Source organism: Nothoprocta perdicaria, unplaced genomic scaffold (genome assembly GCF_003342845.1).
Source record: "Nothoprocta perdicaria isolate Ctin4 unplaced genomic scaffold, notPer1 scaffold_116, whole genome shotgun sequence".
Lineage (NCBI taxonomy): Eukaryota > Metazoa > Chordata > Aves > Tinamiformes > Tinamidae > Nothoprocta > Nothoprocta perdicaria.
In genome coordinates, this window is record NW_020454272.1 from 1710192 (window position 1) to 1735511 (window position 25320).

At 39.3% G+C, this 25320-nt stretch overlaps 1 long non-coding RNA gene across 2 annotated transcripts; it reads left to right on the plus strand.

The window, feature by feature from the left end:
- The first annotated feature begins 1193 nt into the window (after positions 1 to 1193).
- Positions 1194 to 25320, plus strand: LOC112959502. Of its 2 annotated transcripts, none has more exons than XR_003251625.1 (3): positions 1194 to 1244; positions 11636 to 11872; positions 25126 to 25320. It is a non-coding gene; the product is annotated as an uncharacterized LOC112959502 (long non-coding RNA). The 2 variants fall into 2 exon arrangements; XR_003251626.1 differs by lacking the exon at positions 1194 to 1244 and adding an exon at positions 1306 to 1467.

The following is a 25320-nucleotide window of genomic DNA, read 5'->3' on the forward strand; positions in this document are numbered from 1 at the left end:
TAGCGAGGTAGGAAATGCTGACAGATTACTTGCAGTAAGTATTTTTTTTAGGAGCAGGATGACAGTCTTGTGCTTAGCTATCAAACTAGTGTGTCGTGTTAAGCCAGAAAGCACCGTACAAAAGCAAGGTCCTACAAAGTGAGGCCATACTTAAATATTTACTCCACAAAAGACTATGTTTGTATATTCATATACTGGAAAAGTATCATGAATTAGTATTTGTTAATGTTTTCAATCAAGACCAATAATTATATCAGCTTATACACATGCATATTTACTGTGTAAAAGCRTATGCTCTGCTTCCCACTTTTGAAATTAAATAATTGTTGAAGTCCAGGCATAGATTTTTGTAATGTGCTGATCTTTTATTTAACATTGCTATTTTTTAAAAAACTTTTCTGGAGCGTAGCTGCTGTAACAGAAAGTACCTTGTGCTAGAACCTCTATTCCCAGCAGATCATACTTAATTACCGTGGTGCGTCATTCTGATGAGCGGTCTGCCTCCTCACAGCTTTTTTTCTTGCTGAGTATTCAATTTTGTAAACACCTGTGAAACAGGACCATAATAAATTACTTTTATTGTGTACATACTGCAGCAGTGACCCTTGCTGAACCTTGGAGTTATTTATTGCTGCTTCCAAAGAAAAGAGCAGCAGAGTGAGTTTATTATAATATTAAAAAAATTAAATTCATACACTTGAGGTCTATAGTACTAGTACAAAGCTCCTGTATAATACCCATATTAAATGTAGCAGGACTGTGTGAATACACAGATGTATGGTCAGGCTTTTAATATATCCTTACCTAGAGCTAGGATGCCAAATTCCTGCCCTGCTGTTTGGAGCCAGCACTGAAGGCAATGAATCATGTTCACGGGAAGCTCATCACTGGCATCAGAGTATGTCTGGAGCTAGGAGGCAAAGCAGGCTTATCTCCTTACATAGAAAGGAAATCAAGGCAGAAAGTCACTGAGACTTTCTGTGCACCCGCCCAGCTGAGATAACAGACTGCAGTTGCCTTGCACTCCATCATTCAAAGCAGTTTGTGGGACAGAGGATTGAGTAACTTGCAAATATCTTTGGGTGGCTTGATTTGCAATGAGGTGTCTTTAACAGGACTGCCAATTGGACTCATGGGCTTAATCTGGGTACCTCAGTAATGAGAAAAGCAGAGCAGCTGCTTGTGGAAGGGTTTAACTGATTTGCCTGGTTTGTGGCAGGACTTCAGAGAAACCTAGAGAAAATGTAAGTTAAAGGCAACGAGTTAGTTGCTTAAAGCAAGAGAAAAAAAATTCTATGTTGTATCTGTTGTAATTTCTAAAACAATCCTTACCTGTCTATCAGTCCTGTGAAAGCAAAACTAGTGTTCTTTGGGAATAATAGTCTTCAGGAAATTACAGCTCACCTCATCTTGAATGTGCGTAGAAGGAGTGAGATTAGGAGGCACAAGGTATTCTGACTAAGCTGGGTATGCTATTTTTCAACCTTYTAATATTTGAGTCCTCAATAATATTTGACAGTAATTGAAACAGTATTTGAATTTTTACATGGTTTTGTATGTTGTTCTTTTTTAAAAAAATAGGCTATACATGGTGTTATATAGGGTCTGGACTGAAGTGTGAATACGCTACTTAATGTCTTATGTGTTCCTGTTGAAATYAAGCAGAGGAAGGTGTTTGGGTTTATTATTAAGCTACATTCAAAAGGAGTGGAGGGATGGCCTGGTTGCACTGCCAAAGGGGGATAGAAAGGAAACAAGAATAAGTAAATGTATAGACTATATCACCGAAACTGAAGTATCTGCCTTCTTTAGATTATTAATCATTTTAGACAGTGATTGCTAGCTTAGTCAGCAAACTTGTCAGCACTTTAACAGAACCAAGTACATGGGAAGAATGTAGGTAGTGAGGAACTACTGCTCTCACTGTGCCTGTCCAAAAAGACATTGCATGATTAATTTTCCAAGAAAGTGATTGAAGAAAGTTTGAGAGTGATTTATGAATTTACAGGAGAAAAAAAAAAAAAAAAAAAAAGGATGGGAAGGGGGCATGTAACTTTATTCTAGGTCTTTTACGCTGACAGACTGTAATACTTTAAAACTCTGCCTCCTGCCCCCAAGGGTATTATATTCATGAGTCTCCAGTTGTTAACTATGGTCTAGAAATGCCATGTTAAATTTCTGTAAGCACGTTATTCAAACCTTCTCCTTCTTCACTCCCAGGACAATAATTTGCAAACTAAAAATACCTCAGTCTCAAAACACACCATGATCCCTATGACAAGGGAATCTGCACACTTAGAAAATTCAAAAAAAAAATGTATGTCCTACAGCAACAATCAGAAGCTAAAATAGCAAACTAAGAAACTTTGCCCATGAACAAAATTGGTAGTGCAGGATTCCTGAATCAGGTTTCTGCCAAGCAACGGTGTGTGCCTCAGGCTCTCGGCTCCTATTAGTTTAGCTTCTTACTTCCGTGGGAACACTTTCCTCTGGAAATGCTCTATGGCAAATATTGCAGTGGATAATGAACTGATGTTGCAAATGGCTCAGTTTGCCTTTCACTTGACGCACAAATAAGCAAAAAAAAAAAAAAGGAATTTTAAAAAACATACTAAGAATCTGTGTTTTGGAAAATAATACAGTGTTTGTAAAAATAAATGAATAAATTGTAGCAATAAAGTGTATAGTCTTACCTGAGCAAATAATGCCCTTGGTAAGATCTAATTCTGCACAGAATAACAGAAATTCAAGGGTACATGCTGTAAACTGCCTGATTTCTCACTACTTCTGCTAATAATCTATAAAACAATGCTAAAGTGCAATGATGTTTTCTGATGCTAAGATTAACCTGGTGTTTTAATTGAAGATGGATATGTAGTGGTGGCTTGATAATCTCTTTGAAAATTTGGTTCAAATTCTTCATTGATTYGAGTTCTTTATTTTTAAACAAGAGAAATTCTACAACTGCACCAGGGCCAATGGAATTCTTCTTGTGCATAAGGTTAAGACCATGCTCAAGAGGCAAAAATGGGTTTTAATTAGCAATCTGCCAAGTAAGCCAGAAAACCAGCCCCCCACTCTTTCATATTTTCCTAGGAGTGTTGACTCTGAATACAGTGAAAAACTACTCTTGCTATTAAATTCATGAGGTACAAAACAGTAATAACAGATGATAAAACTATGTCTAAGACTCAGTCACTTAGGGCCAAAAGATGGTATAATGGAAATGAAAGGTGTTTTTGGAAAGAAGTAAAAAACACTGCATGTTTCTGACCAGGAAAAGGTTCAGAGAAACTGAGTCCTTCAGCTTTGGATGAAACTTCCAGTACCACTATATGTATCCAAAGATGAAGAAAAGCAAGTTACTCTGCTTGCTACCAATCAGATTCTTCATTTTAGCATGGCAAACCCATGTGTGACCGCACCGGGCCTGCTCTGCTCAGATGATGCCCTCTTGCAGAGGAACAAGAAAGATTGGCCAACATTCAAACTCCAGGTACATTTATCCTTTCACCTATAGCAGGCAAAGATATTGGGGAAAAAAATAGGGAAGAGGAAGATGCTGCAGAGAGATGGGAAGCCTGTATGAGATGCCTTAAGGAAAGGGATGGTATCATGGACCACCTACRCTAAGCTTTCAGCAAGTAAATGACATATGTGAATATTTTATGATCTCTTATCTGGATGTTATGAGGAACAAAATAGGCTGCTATTTTAACCTGAGTAGGAGGGAGGAAAAAAGCTGAGGAGCATATTTGCTCAAAAATGTAAGAATTTGTGCCAAGTAAGATTCTTTTCTCTTTTTTTTTTCCCTCTCTTTATTAAAGAAAAAGTTAATTGAATATTTTTACACTAATAGTTGCATAGCCTGTGGTGATGTTAGTTTATATATCACAGACAGCTCTCACTCTATATCTAATTTTTCATTCCAAAATGCTTGAATTAGAAAACTGCATTGACAATTTGCATCAAATCCTCAGTGAGACGTCTCAGATTACTATTGAGGTTCTCAGATTATTATTGAGGTTCTTACTTATTTTTGTGAGGATTTATAGCAAACTCTATATTATGTAAGCAGTTGCAACAACAAGTTCTGCTACCTTTTTCTGAACAGAGCTGTCCTTTCCCTAGGTGTTGAATTGATAGAGCTGAGTGAATTCCTTGATGCTGTGGACTCTGGTGTTCCTCCGTTTCCATTAAAAAAATWAAAAGRTAAAGTATCTAGGTTTTATTTAACTTGTTTTCAGCTATAGTGTCACAGCAACTGATGGGGAAGAAAGCTGTGAGGCTTGCGGCTTTTGGTTTTGCTGGATGTCAAAACGTGTTAAGGCTTCTGCCTGTGTAGACTACAGAACATGATTGTGAGGGTCTGTGTATTGTGAGGGTCTGTGGTTAAACCTAAAACTCTGTCCTTGGATGTGTGTGTAGTCTTGAAGTAACTCAAGGGAAGTTACATGCACGTCCAATGGAATGTGGCCAGGATATATGTATATATTTTTTTCATATATATGTATATGTATGTATATATTTATTAGTGTAAGAGCATCATGTATATGCTACACTTGAGATTTTGCACAAATCTCCATTCTTGTCCAAGTTACACACGAAGCGACTAGTAACAACTATAGGAAATCTAGGTCTCTTTTGAGAGCATATATCCAAACGAAAAACAGCTAAAGGATAATTCTCTAAATATAGTGATTGCTAAGATGGAAAATTAATTAATTGTTTCAGCTTCTCTTACCATCGCATGGTCAAGTTGCTTTTTGCTTCTGGTCAGGTGTCAGGCACTCCAGCAGCTAATGCCAGCGTTGGAAAGCTGGGCAGAGAGATGTTATACAAGCGTGAACTAGGGCACGTGTAGATAGTAYACTGCTAAAGGCTGGTTTTCTGCTTAACTCAAACTTTGAGAAAAGTCCCACGTATGCATTTTCAGTTTTGTGCTGTGTGTGAATGTCAAATCTGCTTAGCTGGAATATAATTTTTTGGAAACTAATTATCATCATCCGTTTGCCTAAATATACCAATATACACGTATGTGCACTAGAAATGTCTGAGACCTAAAAAAAAAAATTGCTGCTGGAAGCTTGTGCTTCTTTTATGTAATGGAGAATGGTACTTACTGATGATCTGGTTTTTGTTTGCTTGCTTGTCTTTGTTCTGTTATTTATAAGTCATTTATTTCCAAAATGTATTAGTTCAGTAAATGGAATGGCAAAGATTCCTTCAGAACAAAGGACTGTGTGAAATTGAATTCACCTGAAACTGAATTCACCTGAAAAAAGTACTTYTGACAAAATCAGCAATCTCCTTTTGTGCAGGCTGGTTAGAATTTGCYCCATATGCATTAGTATCATTTACCAGACCATTAGCAGATCTTAAAATATTTTGTAAAAATGTTTTTGAACTATATTGTTAYTATCCCTCCCTTCAGAAATTATGTTTCCCAGTACATATTCATATGCTTTAATACTCATGTACTTCAATATGTAAAGAAAAAGATATTAGATAGGTATATTGACAATTCATTTATTGCACTGGYATAGTGTTTGGACTTCTTTAATCACTGTACCTGTGTATGYATTTATATGTTCTTTCTTAATATTTTCTATAGAATAGTTTTTATAACTTTTTTGTGGGTGAAATCTCATGACTGCATGCAGTATGGGAATAYTGGAATTCAGTGGGAATGGTGCAGCAAGAGAGTACATAGGGAACTTGGAAGTGTTCACTACAAGTAGTGTTTGGTCCCTAAATGGGAGATCTACCACTAAATCTTTCCTTTAAGTTTATAAACTCTGACAATATGGGTGTTAGTTGAACTAAAGGTTCTTGCAAATCCCTTCCTTTATTGCCTGGGGATATTGGGACTGAATCTYCTCTCCCTAGACCCTTTCCTATTCAAATGCTCTTCATGCTGCCACTTCTATTTTTCTCTTGGTGTGTGACTCTGTTTTTTTTCCCCCTTGTTTTCTTTGTTTTATTTTTGCCCCCCCCTTTTTCAGATTTTTTTTATATGTTTTTTTTATATGCTGCCTACTACTTTTGCTATAAGATCTTTCATTTTTTAACTGCTGTATTAAAGTTCATTTAGCAGCGTGTGCATAAATGTCTGAGTMAAAATGGGGAATAGCAAGTGTTTCCTGCATCTTCAGAATTCTGAATCCTTGTTAAATAGGTCACTTGGAAAATAGAATCAGAGCCTCTGTACAGGACAAGAGGCACTGAGTCTTCTAAATCTGCTGAAGACACTTGGAAATTAGGTGTCCAAGTCCCTTGAACTGCTTATAAAGGTCAGCTGAAAACTGCAGAGGGTATTTTCTGGAGCAGACGTGCCTGGGAGGTATTTCAGTCACCTTTTGAGCCCGACATGAGCAGGCAGTGAGGCAAGCTCCTCATGAACATGTCAGTGTCTGCCCCCAGGCTGCTGTGCCTTTATTAGTGTCTGGGGCAAATCAAGAAAAAGTATTGGGCTCCACGAGCCTTATCTCAGGGATCTCAGGGATAAGAGGGTGCCCTTGCACTCTGGGATTGGGGGGAATGAGTCCTCTCTCCCTTCCTTGCCAGCCCACGGTGCTTCTCTCTTCACCTCATCTGCCCTTGGCCGTCTTGGCCAGGTGGCACCTTGGTGGGCATCCATGAGTCTCCATGGCCATGGTGGTTCAGGTGCTTCAGCCAGCTTGCCTGCATCTCTGCACACAGCGAGGCTGGACCCTCTGCCRACCTTGCACCTCCAGAGGGGAGCGGGCTGTGCACCTCCAGCGGGAGTTGGTCTGTCATGGGCCTGGCTGGCAGCCTGTCCCAGCTTCCCCAGTGGCAGGTTGGGTCTATGGGGCTCACGTTGGGCCCCAYAGGTCTGTTGGAGCTTCTGCATTGTCCACTGCATGGGGACATGTGTGACAAGAGATCAAGCTGAGGAGCAGGTGCAGGGCTGAAATTCTCTTGTCCACTCTCTTGAATTTGCCCTTATTTTGTTGTAGAGGGGCTATGCAGTGACTAGCTCGCTGCTGCTGCTGCCTCTTGAGGTACTAACTATTTTTCTGTGAGGATGYCTTTGGTTCATCTTGAACTTTCCTCACGGCCACCCCTGCTGCTTCTAACCCTGAGAGAGAGCAAGTTTTGCCCTCAAAAACTGTAACCTGCCTAGCTGCTTGTGGAGAGAAAGCCGTTCCCATTCCGCCTTGGTCAGAGGAGGAGAAAAGAGGAGGGGAAAAAAAAATAAATAACCCAGCTCCAAAACGGCAGGGCTGGGCTGCCAGCACGTGGGCAGCACGGAGCTGGCGGGCGCCGAGCAGGCGCTCGGGGCAGGCGGCCGCGCGGAGAGGACGGAGCTGYGCCATGGGGGCCGCCCAGAAGCCGGCGAGCGGGAGGGAGCGGCGGGCAGCACGGAGCGAGCCCTGCGAGCCCCCCGGAGCCTCGGCCGCCGCGCCAGGTAGGGGGGTCCCATGGACCAGCAAGGGTGCATTCGTTCTTCCTGTCTCTTATTTTCTGGTCATTACATTAAAGGAGAAAAAAGGGTGTTTTACTGAGCTACAGTATTTATGTTCTGGTGGGAAGAGGAGCCCTAGGGGTTATTTTTGAGCATYGCTGCTCCGGAGCACACAGGCGATTTCAGCTCTGCAAAGAGAATATATGTGAGGGACCAAGCTTGGGACCAGCTCCCCTGGCACAGCAGGGAGGGAAACCTCCCAGGCGCCAATCAAGCCACTGTGCAGAAAGCTGAGGAGACAGAGGGAAATGCTGAGCACAGTTCCCGTCTGTGGGGAACCCCGTCCAGGGGTTGTGCCCTGGAAAAACTTGAGGAACTGGGGTGAGGAGGTTGGTATTCAAATTTTAGAGTTTACTCCTTGGGGGCACGGCTTATGGAAAAACTCTAAGGCAGTATGAAGTGTCTGAAATTTATGTATACTAGGAGAAACATTTCTGGTACGTRCAACTTATTGTAATAAAGGGTGTATGGGATTTTTCTTATTTACTTATTTTTATTTTGCAAATCAGAGCTGCACCCGAAGTCTGTAGATTTGTAACTACCTCAGTGTGTCCCTCTGTAAATTCTCTTATTCTCTTTAGCTGTCCCGTTAAAGGCTTTTCAGCACCTCCTGCCTTGTGACCGAGAAGCTATGTTAAGAACTAGATATTGCTGTCTTTTATTAGAATTGCTAAAAATTAGACTTTTTTTTTTTTTAAATATGTAATTATTGTGGAAGTTACTACATCAGACACGTTCTTCTGTTTCGGCTGCCAGTTTGCTGTCAGCTGGTTAAGCAAAGCAGGTAGAAATGCAGCCTGCAGCCAAGTCCACTTGCCTGTCCCTGCTCGAAGGCTAGCCTTGCCTCCAGCAGCCATCCCTGGCATAGGGTTCACATCAAAATACATGTTTTTGAACAGTTTTGAACTGACAACTTTTTAAAGTGGTCTCCATTTCCTTAAGTGGTCTTTGGGACCATTTTTCTTGAGAACTTTCTATAACTTCACTGAGCACACAGGAGTCTTTGGATACAGCTTTGCAGTTTAGCAACTTAAAATATTACTTCGGCTGCCTGAGTATCCCAGCTGCGTTGCTCTACAACTGAGTTGCCTGGAAAACACATGCAAGAAATTGAGTTGTATGGACACACACATGTGTATAGGTGCTTTCATGGGTGGTGTAAATATATTTTATAGAGAGAGCACTTATATAATAACTGTATATATGCATTTCCGCAGGCATTACTTCTATTGGGCAATTATTTTTATGTGGCTAAAAAACCTTCACTAGAAGTGGTCAAGGTGAAAGTGGTTGTTTACTTGTTTAATCTCATTAGTCACGTCAATTAAAAGCTTGAAGGACTCGAGAGGCATTATGAGAAATTTTAGTTTTATTTATATACTTTTTATAGAGTAGCTTAGATTTTTTTCAGTCTTGGATAGTGTGTATGTTGCACACTCAGAGCTGCAGCATATGCACTCTTGCAGATAAAACTCAAAGTGAAGCTGGTGGTTTGTGGTGTAGGAAAAAAACAGCTATAAAATAGTGAAGGAATAAACAAGATAACTAACATCTCTTCCTTATATTGTATTTGTGGCTTTTTTCTCATAAATAATTAATTTCATGTACTTTCCGACAAATTTAAGAAATTAASTACTATTGATAAAAGCGAAAATCCATGGATACTGGAAATTATACTCAAGAAAGGAGTGGCTGCAAGCTTATTTGAAATATGTGAACATGCAGTCAAATGCTGGAATTGGTATGGATTTTTAGAATTTTATCTACAGATTATAAAGTCCATGTCCTATATACACATATGTGTATTAACGTTTTAATTTTTTCTCAGTATTCATCATAGAAGTCATATGCTCTATGACTGCTCACATATCCCAGTCACGGAATAAGTGTTGTATTTATTTAGTGGAAAAATAATATACAAAAATACTAATGACACCTAGAAGAGCTGGAGGGAGAAAAAAACTCCCTCTAGATGCATCTAGACAAAGCCATCTGTTGCTAACTCCAGTGAATGGTACGTCCAAATAAATTGTATGGTTATGGTTGCTAAAGAAATCTAATAAGTTAAATTCATCATAAGTTAAATTCCTAGAAAATTTATCAATTCTAGSTTTCTATAAAAGCATGAGGCAAAGCTGAGTAAAAGAAAGCAGTGAAATTAGGGAGGCTGAAACTTTTTTGTTAAACTATTGCATTACTATCTAGCAATATCATGCAATAGTTGATTGAACTTTCAGCTGTAACATGCAGTTTTCTTCATGGAGCAGCCAAACTGGGTGGCCTTTGCTGGCTCTTTTGAGGGAAAAGGGGGTGTGTGTGTTTTGATTTTGCCTTTTTTTTTTAGGTATGTATTACACATGCTAAATGAGATTTAGAGTTACTGAACAGTAGTATCACTTCAGATATTCTCATACTGCCATAGTAGAAGATATTAGCCCATAGTCTGACTTGCCAGGTGCAGTCTGATATGATAAATGGTTCAAATGCTTTATTTTTCCACAGACGGATTCATCAAATGACCATGCCTGAAAATTTGTGCCCCGTTCTTGCATTATATTTCAATGCTTCACAAAGCAGCTTTTGTAGTCTCATGTGAACACTGCCATAACTGCGTGTGTGTGTGTGTGTGTGTGTGTGTGTGCGTGTGTGTGTGTGTGCTCACATCAGACTTGAAGCATTTGCCTCCACTCAGTAGTCCATTTTTTTTTTGTGAACATTTTCAATCAAAATACTACCAATGTTGCAAATGTCATGGACTTGAGATTTAAGAAGAAAATTCAGTAACAGGAACATTGATTGAACAAAGAATTGGTCAAAAGCAAAAATTCTTGCAGTAAGTCCACTTATTTTGCAGTGTACAGGTAAGTTTAAAGAAAAAAACACTTCAAAGTTTTTTTGGAGAGTTGATTTTCTCTTTGTGGCATGATGTGTTTTTTTTTTCATCACAGTGTCATAGACCATTATCATAGTAAGATGGAACATATTTTTCCCTCCTCCTTGCCTTCCCCCCCCCCCCCCCCCCCCCAAAAAAAAAAGACAGAAAAAGATTTTTTTTTTTCAATGTAAAATAAAAACAAATTTAAAGAACAGCTAAGATAGATGGAGAAAAGCCCAAGCAAGTACTTGATATGAGAAGAATTACTGAGCACTGCAGCATGTGTCCAGTTCTGGGCTTTCCAGAGGGATGTGAAGCTGTTGGAGAGAGTCCAGCACAGGGCTATGAGGATGATCAAGGGCCTGGAACATCTGCCCTATCAGGAAGGGCTAAGAGAGCTGGGCCTGTTCAGCCTGGAGAAGAGAAGGCTGAGGGGGGACCTGATCAGTGTCTATAAATACCTTAAAAGAGGGAGTGAGGAGAATGGGGCCGCCTCTTTTCAGTGGTGACCAGCAACAGGACTAGAGGAGATGGCCACAAACCTGAAGCACCAAACCTTCCACGGGAATTTAAGGAAAAATTTCTTGTCACCTTCACCAGGTGACAGAGCCCTGGAACAGGCTGCCCAGAGAGGTTGTGGAATCTTCTTCTGGAGATCTTTAAAACCCGCTTGGACACCACCCTGTGCGACATGCTCTAGGTGACCCTGTGTGTGCAGGGGGGCTGGACCAGGTGTTCTCTAAAAGTCCCTTCCAACCTTAATGGTTCTATGATTCTATGAGTGCCAAGGTTTGCATCTAGGCAGTCTGGACACAGGACAGGACGTGAGGAGACAGTGAAGCAGCCATGTCTTCCTGTGTCTGGTGTCCCCTGAATCTGAACCTACCTGGAGATGATACAGAAGACAGCAGATCCCAGCCAGATGTTCATAAAATGACTGGTGACATCTGCTTTCTGGTCTTCCTGAAAAGCCTCCAGTTTGTAATGTGTAAATGAGGTCCTGYGGTTATCTAAGCATGAGCAGGACAATAGCAAAGAGCAAATACACACTGGGACTGCAATGGCTTCTTTCATTATTTTTAGAGCTGGATGAGCATTTAACAGCATTGTTGATAGTGAACTAGGTTAAAATGTACCATTTCTTCTAAAGGGGCAGGCTAACATAAAGACCAAAATAGGAGTAGATATTCTCTTACTGTATCTTCCTTTTTCAAAATTATAAGGTACTCAATAACAGGGCATAGGTTTTAATTCCAGCTATTTGTTGTCAGGTTCTGATGCTGTTGGAGCTCCTGCAACAGGGCTGCTTCGCTGGAAAAACCCTTGTGTGTATGGGRACCATCACCTCCATGTCACCTTTACTGAAGATACTGTTGTTCCTGTATGTCACTGTTTTCCTATGCAAAATGACTTGGCGTGTCCTTTATCCTGCCCAGCTTCACTCTCTATTACTCCAGTGGCTTCTTCCTTCAGTAGCAGCCAAGAAACTTTGAGTCAAGATTCTACAGGTAAGTGATTATTTTTACCCTTCAGAGCTTAGTTTATTCAGCAGCTCTTGGGCTTAAGAGTTGTTTTTACTGCCAGACTGCCCTTGATTGCTTCTAAGGGAGGCTTAGGCCATAAAAACTCTATTAAGGAATTCATGTTCCGACCAAGTAATCTTTGTTACAGCAATTTTGAATCATGTTTTAATGGTATCAGAAAAAAAGAGCATCACATTCTCAACCACAATAATGTAATTACTAAACAYTTGCCTTTAAACTCATTAGATGACAGTTTGGCCAGGGTGGATCCATACGAAAGCATATGCATATGGATACTGCAATACATCCATCATGTAGCCAAAATACAATAAACATGTGCCTAATCTCAAGATAGGATGTACACAAAAATAAGGATGTRCAAGCAGCATCTGCTTGCATCCCTAGAAAGCCACATGTGCTCCCAGACTGTTCCTGGCCTTACGCTTATCAGCAGCTGGGGACAATATTGTACTGGGTTGCTGAAAACAGAGGCTGATCTAGCCTGAAGTAATAASTACACTTAAATACACATAGCATATCATTGCTTCTATAGCATTCTGCTGTTTGCATTACTGKTTTTTTTTCCATCTTAAGTAGTGTAGGAGGTAAATATAATTTCATGCAACAGCATGGTGGTGATGGTGGTGCTGAGATGAAAGCGAAACTGTTTTCTTGACTCCCAGAACCTTCTGTTCAAAGGATACACCYTCTGGGGCTGGCTCTGGACCTTCACACCACTGTACACCTGCCAAGTGAAAAGCCCAGCACTCCTGTTACSATCCTGGTAACCACTGGTAACTGCTCCTGTTGCCTGTCAAAGAGGGACATTTGCAAAGCAGGAGTGGCAGGGTAGTTGCTGGACCTAGTGTTGTGGCTTTCATTTACTTATTTTGCTATTTCCAGATCAGAGCAGTGTAAACCCGTGCATCCTGCTTGCAACTCAGTGTTGCCCCGTGAGTGCTGTGGCCGTGTTCTGAAAGCTTTTGAGGTCCAAAGACTTGAATTTGAATCACACAGTTGTTTTTTGACCATGAGGTGGCAAGTGAGCATCACACTTCCTTGTTGTTGCTAATTACCAGCTTTCAGCGAGTGTCTTGCCATGATTTAGATGTTATTTTGCAGTAAAAGTAACAGACGCAGAACTGCTGTGTGGAAGTTCAGGCAAGAGGACTGCACTAGCTGAAATGAGAGAATTTTTGCCCAGAGAGTAACTAACAGTGATAGTTGAGGTAGGGTATGTATACATTTGAGTTATATTATATGCAACATTGTTCATGTCCAAGGCTATTTTAGCAGTTCTTTTAGCTGCATTTTGATGTGCAAAATCATTCCATAGGTTTGCTTTGCTGCTTCTTTTGTGAATTTACCTCAAACTCTTAAAACATTTTAATAACATAACTTAGAAAAAAAAACCAGAAATGTATGCTAATCAGTATTAATGCATAGGTACATTGTAGTTGCAGAAGTATCATGTTTTTCATCACTAATACCAGGAAAACTTTGGCTGTTTCTTCCAAGCTGCACTTGGCAATATATGAGCTGAATTTCTGTCTTCAGTGCAATGAGATAGTGATGCTGGAAATGAGGCGGTGAAACAGTAAAACTGCTTGTAATAAGAGATGCAGTATGAGAGATACAAACTGTAGCTAATAACATTTGGGGAGCTTTGCACACATGGGTGCTTTGCATCTTATTTCAAACAGTCTTGATAGAGTGTTTTTGCTGTTTTACAACATTTTGTAATGCTAGATAATTTGCAGTCTTGCCAATTTCTGGCATTGAATATGGGAGCATACTTTATATCAATCACTCAATTTCACGTACTTTGGAAGGGAATTCTTAAACTGTTAATATTAATACAAATGTTGTTTTGCAATTTTGGGGGAGAATTGCACTGGTTAAAAAGAAAAAWGAAAGTTTCTGCTCAGATGTGAGACAATAAAACAGGACAAAAAATGAGCATTTTTTCTGTACAGATTTATTAACTCAAATCTTGTGAAAGAATAACCAATGAAGAACTTGGCTTGTTTTGATGACTACTTGGTAAGCATATATCAGCTTTTGATTTGGTTCTTGAAGTGTTTATTTTAATTAAATTTGTCTCTCTTYTTATGATCACAATTCAACACTCAATTACATCAGTCTATATATTTCAGAATGCCCAAAAGACTTTCCTAAACAACATCAACTGCACCAACTGCATTCTGAGGAATAGATCTGCACTCAGAAATGAGTTTGGAGCTGTGTCGTGTTTTTCTGTGAATTAATTTGTGCAAATAAAAATTACATTTCAAAAAAAAAAAAGAGCTAAATGTCATCTACTTGCTTTTTTGTAGGAATGGGGATAGGAAAGGAAGCCAACTATGCTATAATTAAAAATTAAAAAATTTAAAAAATATTTTTTAAAAGTAAAAATTGCTAGACTTCTATGAAGGCGAAGAGGAATGCTAGAAAATAGATTTCATGATCGATGATAAATTATTTAGTTACAAAACAGATGCCTTAAAAATAACATCACCATCATATGATAAATGCATGGCATACACTGATTTTATTGGATATAAATATCCTGAAGACTCTTAAGTCAACGGTTACTATGGCACCATCAAGTATTTATAATACCTGTATAATATACTTGTAATAGTCTAATACTAGACTATTAACTATATTGGTTCTTAAACATCTTTTTCTAGTACTTTTGTTAAATATTTCAGCGAGGGACATTCTATAATCTTTTTATTATACTCAGATGCCCAGAATTTTTGTGTAGAGGATGTTTACTAATCTTCAATCTTTTTTTGCCGCAAGCTTAATTCAGGTTTCTCTTGTCTTTCCTCCTCTCCTTCAGTGGACTTGGAGAACACTTGACCTGCCATCTGTCACATAAACAGCTTTAGTTTCCTCTTTYGCCAAATTAACAAACCTTGTTCTCTTCTCATAGGCTGTGTTTTTCAGAATTTATCGTCTTTTAGTCTTTTTATGAGTCTGTTCCATTTTATCTTCATTTTAAGCATGGAACCTAGGGCAGGACTCAATGGTGGTTATACTTCCATGGCAGAATGGTTACTGAGTGTTTTATGCAGGCATAGATTAGTATTTTCCTAGCTAAAATATACATTTTTTAAGATTATTGTTACTAATTCCTTTTGTGTTTGTTTTCTAGYGCAACCACAAATCCATTTTTTTCAGCACTGACATCCTAGGCATTTATTTCCCCTGTATTAGTACAGGAGCAATTCGAATCTTTCCTTTCAACCTCTTCTGGCCCAGAATAAGTGCACCTTCATATATACAGTATTCCTGTTGTTTGTTTAGTGCACTGACCTGCCCCTTCCTTTTGCTAGATCAGCTGTTTTGAAAGTAATTATATTGATTTGCCATGAATTGTTCCTGACAATTGTGTTGGCTTTTTCTTATCTTATTTTCTCTTTGGTGCTTACAAACTGCCTGCTTGCTTGCTTGCTTAACAATTTGTCACCAAATATTGATGTTTTGCTGACTAGTCTGTAATTACCTAGAGCACTTTATTTGCCCTTCTCCAGTGTTAYGGGACTGTGCTCCTGAAGGGAATACTCCTTAAGATTTCAAAGTTCCTGAAGCCCCGTGGGGCAGCTGAGACATGAAGTGGGCACCAGCGTGGCTTTTATCAGTCGGTACCTGAATCCCTGGTAGGTGAATATGTGGAACAGAGCAATTTCAGAACTTGTTCCTGAAGAAAGACAGTGAATGTGCACAGGACAACTTGACTCGGGTTATCTGGACCCTGAAATATGACTTAAATACTCTCTTCAGAGATGCTTCTGTATCTGTTTTATAGTTAATTAAAAATGTCTTCTGAAATAAGTGGAATTCTTACAATGCTGACAAGCATTTTTTTTGCAATAACATAAGAAAATATGAGACTGTTCCAGGTTCTTTGTATCTGCTGGGAGTTTTGTTGAAGCTTGAAGCCTTCTGTTTCATTTATATTCTTGTCACATCTCTGTGTTATTTTTTTCATATGATTACAACATCCAACCTTTTCCCTTTGTTTCTACACTGCAAGAACTATTCTCACAGTAAATATTGTCATCTGCTGTGTAATATTGACAAAAATCAAATTAATGTTACGTATTTTTTGATTCTGTATATGGAAGTATATGTTTTAATGTAATCTTTGGTTTTTTTGCAGCCTTTTTTTTGACAAAGCTATATTGTGTTTCAGCAGCTTTTAAGGCTTCTTTCAAATCAGTGAAAAGCTACATAGAGAAATAATTTGTCATAGACATTAACTAATTCTCAGTGTGGTGTAGAACTTGCATTAAATTTATTTGATAAAATAGACCCAAAGGAAGTGCAGTAGATCTAATTTTGGCGAACTTCAATAAATGGAATGGTACTGGCCTACCTGCAAATTTATTTTTGCCCTGAAAAGACTTAGACTTAAAAGAATTGCAGTGTGAATAAAGAGTAATTGAGGAGGACATAACGTTTTTTCATGAGAGGGGAAGTACTTACTGAATGGGAGGAAAATCAGAAGATTTCCTCTGGCAAAGACTTTCCTCTGGGCTTTCCATTGGTCTTGGAAACGAGGTTAAGGTACTTTGATGAAAGCAGCCAAGGAAGCTAAGGTCAGTCTGCATGTCACATGGGAAGAATGAATGGCAGATTAAAGGGGAATGTTATGAAATGCAGTAGGAAAGGTTTCAAGATTGGGCAGACCTGGAGATCGCAGAAGGGAATAAATCTGTCTGCTAATTGGAAGTGCTGCAGCTGTAAATGAGGCAATGGAAGCTTGGGATGTCTCGGGTAAAACATTTCCCACAGAGGCAGAGATTAGAGCAGTTTATCTAAACCGACCATTTATTTTTTGAAGGATAGAGCTCTACTGGAGCTTAAGCACAGAAGAACTACTGGAACAAGATGGGAAAAGAAAGCTCAACCTAACGGGACTGTGCTGTGTTTTGCTCGCTTTTTCTAGCCAAGCAGAAGCTGTGTAGAAAAAGGCTGCCCAGTAGGTTTCAGTTTCTGTTTATTCACTTATTTACTGTTTATCAAGGTTGGGAAATGGCTGTTATAGGTAGACAGCCATCTGATCCATTCATTAATCTTGATGGACAGTGACTGAAGTTCATGAAGTTCATGCCTGGTTTTGGAAGCTAACACGTCCTTGTTATAATTCCTCCTGCAGGCTGGCTCCTGGGAAGGCCCATATCAAAAAGAAAGTGAATGCCACAAGTGATGCCTTCTGCTGTGCAGGCAGCCAAGTCTGCCTCTTTACCGTGGTCAAAAGAGTGTCAGAGCAGTGGAACAATTTGCAGCGGTTCAGTTGTAACTGAAGGCAATGTTTGTGGGACCTGGTGATTAGGTARCTTGAAGACAGGCAAAGGCTAGTGGCTCAGCTGGGACTGCTCTGTGTAGTTATGCACTGATTCATATTAAATAGTATAGTCACAGAACCTGTGTCTCAGAGGGGCAGAGGGAGATGAAAGAKGGAGAGGGAAATGGAAAAGAGGATGGTTATTTTTTTGAGCCTGCCTTGGCTATTGCCCTGACCTGGTTGTTCTCACAGGCATCGTGACTCTGCATTTCAGGAACAAACCAAAACGTGACACTGTAGAAAACAAAGAAACCATTATGAAGAGTAGTGTGCACTTAGTATCTGTGCATTTTTTCCAGGAAAAATGAGATGAAATATATTTAAAACTAGGCCTGMGATGGTTGAAAAGCATCCTTCGTTCTTACCAAATGCAGCATTAAGATCTTAGGAGGAAATTTTGTTCATATTAGCAATTTTGTTCATATTAGAACATTTGTACTTCACCAGTTCGAGACTCTGGCTACTACTGGAGTTGCTTTATGGTTCAGGGATGTGTAATACAGTTCACTCAGCTTTTCTCTTAGCTTGGTAAAACGCACAGGTGATTGAAAAACTTCATGGGGGGGGCAGGGGCAAGAAAAATTTAGAGAAATACTGAAGACTCCTTCTGACCTTAACAGAGGTGGACTCAAACCTACAAGCTTTGATCTGTCTGGTTTTGATCCAGCAAAGCACTTAGGTCCAAAACTAAGTATGCTTAAGAGTTGTTCCATTTAAATCAATCCATCTGATTCTGGATTGACTCTTCCAGTTTAGGAATGAGAAATCAGAATTTGCCTAAACACAATGAGTTGGTAAATATGGAYGGTAACATGTATGTATTTAGAAATGCTAACTAGCATCACCCAGGCAAGGTCATGGATAGGAATCGATGCAATTTATAAAGCAGAAATTGGACCTTTCAAGATAGTAGATTAAACAAATTATTGACTCCTCCATTATTATTCATTAATAACATGTATTAGAAAGCATCCTCTATTAAGCTGAAAAGAAAGGCATCTTTGTCATAAAATATGAGCAAGTAATTAAGYTGTAATAATAAAATTTCCAATGATTATGTTCTGCCAGGTTGTTATGCAGCTGCTGTTATGCAGCAATATTGAACTGAGACACAAAGAGAGGAAGGATGAAATGGAATGAGTCACTGTTAAAAATAGAGTCTGGAACTGAACTAGATTTTGAGAGAACTGGGCAGCTGAATAGTGGATACAATCTACTGAGAGGCCGTGTCTACATGGTATAAACTTTGAATTTTATGTAAGCTCATAGTGATTATTGGTGATTTAGTTACTGTTAATACTGTCTGAAAATAGAAATATTCTGGGAATTGTGTATTCTTTCAGCTCATACTTCAGCAATAAGAATATTTGGTTGGACCATTGATGGGTGCTTCCTCCCATGCAAGGAGTGAGGATGCAGCACTTGCCCATCTTTCCTTATGTTGAATTCCCTGAGCAGCAAGTAAGACAATGATTGTTATAAGGTGAAATAGTGAAAGTAAAAGGAGCTATTTTTGTAAATATAGGGAAGAGTGAGCCCAGCTTGCTTTTAAACTATAGCTGGTTGAAATGGATTTAAGTCTTAAGGTTGTGAGGATGTAATGATATAGTTTGTGCATTTCAAGAAAAAGTTATTTTAGTGATAAAGATGGGAAATTATTATCTTTGGCTATTACTGGGGACATAATACTACAGTAAGTAGACTTCTAGCCTGTCCCTCCCTGTAAAACAGTAGACTATATTATTATAGAGATTATTACATGATTTAAAATGAATGAGGAGCTTGGGCAGTGGTTCACTCTAATTAAGAGACCTTTAAAGAATTAATAGGTGAACATTTTCTCTAATAATAGTAGTGCAACTAGCCACAACTTTGGACCTAGGTGAGTCTTCCTCAAATCACATTGCTTTAGATAAAAAGCATGATGCATTTGTTGTGTTTCTGGATGGGTACCCCCAAAATTACCCACTTATATGCTGGAAGTAAAAAAAAAAAGCATGTTTAAGTTTTTCTTTCTTTTTTTTTTTTTCCTATCCTATTTATGAGGATGAGCGACACTCAAGAACAAGGTCTTCAAAAAGCAGTAGAGGATGTTGGTCACTGTGGAAACCAGGCTTTTGCTGAAGCAGTTGTGCCTTTGGTAACATTTTGTATGAAGTTTGGATTATGATGAGCACATYCATTCTGCGCTCCATCTCCTCTTCTGTTTCCTGTCTGCCCTTCAGACGCTAGGGAAGTGGAGACTTAGCAAAATGGAGAACTGCTTTTAAAGAACAATAGTCGCCCATTTTGCTGAGATCAGGTTTAATGTGGGTCAAGAACATGCAAAGAGTGTCCTTATCAAAGCAATTCAGTGCCTAAGCACTCCTTGAGCATGTGTCAAGGCTGAAGGCCAGCTGCTGCAAAGCGTGCTTGGAGAATCCTGCTAATACCACTGCTGCTGTAATTGGTCCTTTGTAGAAATAATGCTGCTACATCTGTTTATAATCATCATTCTCCAGCATCCAGCACAGTGTCAGGAGCTCAGGAGAACTATTAATTAAAAGCCACGCACGCTGCGTGTTCTTAGCCTAGAAGCGGAATCTTCATGCAACTTGTCATAATTGAATTGAATTGACACTATTGAATAATATTGTATGTTTGAGATTTTTCATAAAAATATTAATGAAAATCTGTCCATCAAGRCTTTTCTGAGCTCGGGTTTATAAATCAGTCAGCACATAATCTGAGAATTGAATAGGAAGGACCCTCGACAGCTGGTTGAATACAGCTTTACTTAAAAGTCTGGGGACTGACTCATGTAGAATAACTTTAGACAAGGTTGTTGCCTTTCCTTGTATGGGGCCCGGAAATTCTCATTTAATGGCCTGATGTGCAGGAGGTAGCAGACACAGAACGAAGGCAGTTGTAATGAATACTCTAGAACGCAGTTCTAAAATGCCTGTCTTCATGATCTCAATGAGGTTGCTCATGGACGGTGACCACAGGTAGCTCGTATTTAGAGTAACTTAGCAGCTGTAAAAACTAAAGTGATATTAAATTCAGTTCTGAATTAAAAACTTTTTTATTCTAGTTTCAACATTTATGTGGTGATTACATTATTTGAGGTGATTACATTATTTGACTCCTCGGTGCAAATGACATTTTTTATAAAAAATCTGAGTGTAACAATCTGTGTTATAATAGTACTTATGTTAAGTATTATTAAGTACTTATCTTGGTCCTATAATAACTTATAATAGTTACTTAGAATAGTACTTAGATCTAGGACTTATGCTCAGCCATCTGAAGAGACCCTTTAAGTTGCTCAGATAAAGAAGTYAATCCATCTTGCATGCTGCCTTGATCCAGGGCTGATCTAGAAAGGCATTTTAGCTAATGTATGGAGTTTAGTAGGTAAGTCCTCTTTGGACTTTAGTGGCTCTTTCCTGTATTATAGGTTAAACACTGCACTGTTTTGCTTGATAAATGTTCAGATGGTTGGTTTCTTGGTTCATGTATCTGTGGTGAGGGCATCTGTTGCCTGTGCACATGACCTCTGATGGCACCTTTGCCATCTGCAGGACACATCTTTATTAGCAGACTTTYGGGAGGCTTCAGCCATGGCTTTAGCATCTTAAGTAAATAATTAATTTGATCTGCTTTGAAATACAAAATCTTTCACTGATGTTTGGCCAGTTCTCTAGAGTTTTATCATGCTCTGTGGTTACCATGGAGGAGAAAGCAAACGTTAAGTGGAAAGCTTTATAAAAGAGGTGTATGGCAAATATTCCTGGTGGATGGTGATAAAATAGGCTGCAGGGAGAGGAGAAGCCTCCCTTCTGCACTTTCACATCCTAGAGTTTGGGACAAGACCTCTATAGTCCTGATGGCTGAGAAGGAATGYACATCTCAGAGTGGCTTTCCTGCATATTAAGAAAGCAAATAAAAACAGCATCAAGTGAAATTCATGGATTTTTGAAATAAAAACAGATATGAGAGCACTTTGCTTGAGCCAACAGGATGTTCTGTGGTCCCAGGCTGGGATGTAAATGCTCCCATGCTTTTGCCTTTGCTTCTACATAAAAGTTCTTCAGGRACTTTGAGTGACGTCTCCAGGAAGGATCTGTCATCATACAAAATGGGTTCTTTTGTTCTCTTCTGCAACTTTGTCTTCAAGAACACACCTTTGGCTCTGACAGAACAAATTTGTACAGCTTTCACCTTTTCAATCTTGTTATTAAAATGAATCCCAATGAAGCTGGCAAACTTAATCTACACTACTCCTCCAATTACAAAGAATATGAACATCCAGCCATCTGGGAGCGTAAGAGGAGGGGATGGATGCCTTCTGCCAAGTTACAAGGGCAGTTTAAGGACTGCTATCTGGAGAGGCCAAGTTATAGGGAGAAATTTAACCTGGCACAGGTTTGTGTGTTATCATAAGGACAAGGGCCGAGGAAACATTTTGATCCTTCCCAGGACGCCTCACTGTTTGTTGGAGAAAAGGTGCTGTGGAACCTGAGAGTATCGTTTCTGTACGGCACAGTTGAGAAGTTGTGGTTTTTGCTCTGGGACATTTGTGCTCTCTCGGCCTCCCTTAGTCTTCCTTTGTTTAATGGTACAGTGCCATTACATCTGCTAGCATCGGGCAGCAAAAAGCCTGCTAACCTAAAGTGTGCTGTATCAGATATGACTGGATTCCAGACCCAGAGTAAATGGGGGTGTCTTTAAATTTCTGCTGGCTGTGACTTGGATCCCAGGGACCATTGATGTACTGGCTGCTGAGACCACAGATGCAGCACTTTGGAGGGCCCTTTTGCAATGCATGTTAGCATTGAATCACTGGCCTTGTGACATTTCCAGTAGGGTTTGTGGATTAGAAAACTTTTGCCTTTTTTTGCTCCCCAAAAACGCCTGCTGACTCAACAAAGACATTTGTATCAGAGCACATCCAAGAACATTTTGCATGGGAAGAGGAATACTGCTTTGTGATGAGAAATGTGTTCTGGCTGTGACATTGAAACTGCAGATAGATCCATGGCAACATACTCCAGCTCACTTGCACATCTGCCTAGATGAACTTCCCAAAATACCCTGTTGCATGCAAGTGCATCAAAGGGGCAGAATAGCTGTGTTCTGCAAAAGGAAAGAGCGTGGGCGTTTGGTAAAGCTTGGCTCTGTCTCATGGGGAATGACAGTGTGTAAAGGTCTATGGATGCCCAGCTTTGCATATTCTTCTATGTTTAATGTCTGCATTATGGTTATCGAATACACAGCTCAGAGTGCCTTCAAAATTATGAAATATTTTAAATTTCTTCTCTGTTTCTGAATTATCTAAAATAATTCTCAGCTGTGACTTTCCAGAATCAAAAAAATGTAGTGTCGGACATTTAATGTCGGACATTTACAGGACACAAACTTTTTTGCTGAAGGGAGGACAGGAGCTGCAAACTGTCGTGTTGCTAACAAATACATGTGCATACGGTGCGCATCAAATTGAAATATAAACATCTGAAATAAAATCTTAGATGACTTCTGATGCCTGACAGTGTCCAAAAAAAAAAAAAAAAAAAGCTATGTAATATTTGTGCTGTCAATAAGGAAGGAATTCAATGACATATGTTCACRTAGTGAAAGCTGAACATGCAGATGATTGTCTATAAAGTCTCCTCTCAACAGGCAGCGATGAGGGAGGGGAGTTTGTAGCCCTCACAATGAAGCTCTCCTATACTCTTCTTGTCTGACTCATTAGCTGATAATCTTATGAAATCCTTTAAACACTTTTGCAATTCACAGTACTCATTTTATGCTTTGGGACTAAATTTGAAGGAATTTTGGAGGAATTATGTCCTATAATGCATCATAGCTACTTTAATGAATTATGATATGGTACATCTATTATAGCTTATGACAAGTATCTGTCACATTATACACAGAAAATTTTGCATGCTTCAGAAGAGTCTAGCTATAATGCCCGTGGCAAATGATGGACCCCTAAGAAGGTAACTATTAGGAATAAGGAAATAAGGAAGCTGTGCAAGAGGAAAGCAAACTAATTCTTTTCCACCATGGGAATAAGCTTGTCTGTTATGCAAGTTGATTGAAATGGAACTTGGGCTCAGAAATGTTTCAATTTACTGATTGCTAYGTGTGCTACTCGTGAGCGTAGGAAAAGTCGCACATAATAACATTAACTTTTAGATTCTTGAAGTGATTTTTGTAATTCCTCCATAGAGCTGAGCATGAGATGCTGAAGGAAGTAAACAAGGAAGGAAATAGAGACTCTTGCCCCACGCTGGCTATTCAGCGTCCACGTGGTGGAAATGCAGGATTCAAGGCAGAGGTCTTCCAGTCGCTTTTCCYCACTGAACCGACTCAAGGCACAATCCACTGAACAGTGTATTTAATTATTTATCTGGTGGTGGTCAAAAAGCATCCTCAGACATGCAAATGGAAATTTTATTTTTCCCCCAATGAGGAATTAGCAGCGAATTAACATCACCGCTTTTCAGTTCAGAGCTAAGTCTCTTAATGATGCTGGGAGAATAAAGCTCATCACTTCTCCTATAGTTTGCTCTGTAGAAGYAGCAATCAAAAAGGTATACATAACCTCACATCATCTTGAACAACTGCCTATGTAGGTATCAATATAARTTGCTTTTCTGACTGTAATTATACACCACGTCTCCCTATCTTTAAATTTAGCAACATATTTTTCTGAGTTTAAAGGTATGAAACTAACTGCTCTATTGCTTTATAGAAATCTAACAAATTCTTCCCTAGCCTTGGGCACTAAAAGAAAAACAATGTGAGGGAGAAAACTGAAAGAGAAACATATCTTTATAACAGTTGTAACAATCACTTGTTCAATTTATTTTCTGTATGTTTTAGATTTTAGACTACAATTCAGAGTTATACTTGGTTTACTGAATTTTTAGATAAAGAGTTACATTTTTTCCCCTACAGTTTGCCATTATTTTATTTTTACAACTATTTATGTCGATCGTTTTTTCATTTTGTTCCTAAGTCATAGATTTGATGAGGATCTTGGTTTAATGTGAAAATGGCTATTAATTTGAATAACAGGAGAATTACTTATTCCAGTGCCACATTAGCACTTCAGATACACAATTGCTAAATATAAAAATGAGATAAATAGGAATGACAGAAAAATTTTGATCCGAATCTGTGGCTTGGTAAGTGCATAGGGCATCAAAGCATCAATTTGTGGATTTTTTCGGTTTTAAGGAGCCTTTCTTAGGCTACAGCAGAGAGCACATCTGAGAAGAAAATCTTTTGGCTTTCACAGCTCACCTTTTGAGTGCTGTTGGATATCAGATGGTAGTAGTAGTTAGGCAGGAAAAAACATAAGTGCAAATGACATATAATAATTTCAAGTCCGCAGTGGTCGGTAGCAAGTAGATGGCATCAGGCAGGCTGGAGGTGGATCAAGATAGGCATAAAGCATTAAAATATGATTTGTATTGCCCAGGTAGCAGAGGTACTTTGCACAAGGYGTCCCCTGCAGTGTACGGGCACGGATGTAGGGAAGGAACACTGAGGCAGGTCGTTGGTGCCAGCTGGGCGCTGCTGCTTGGATGCTGCTTTACCTCTGTCCTTGCAAAGCAATCAGCACACACACCCGCAGCCTTTCAGCCCAGTCTTTGTTTTATATTAGCAGCAGTTAATCTGGAAATAACACTTTTTTTTTTTTTTCTCACCAGGAATACTCATGCCTCTAGAGTTGTCTTTCCTTGCATGTTAAAGTCTTGTCTACCAGGAAATTTGCTGAGGTTTGAAAGCAGCAGGACTTGTGGGCATCAGTGTCATTTCTTTGTAGTCAGTGCCAGTAGTGGGGCCATTAGTCTGCATTTTCTTTTTTCTTCCTAACCCTCAGGAGCTCAATTGCTGCGGGACTTGATCCTTCCGCTGTCTCCTGGCCTGTGGTGCATCAAYGTGTCCTTGTCTTCTGTGTTGCCAGCAAATATCTAGGATTGAATTGCTTCCTTCTCACTACAAGTGAGAAGCAACTGTAGACTTGGTGAGACCGTCTTAAAGAAAAATGAATGAACAAGCAAACAAACAGAACAGC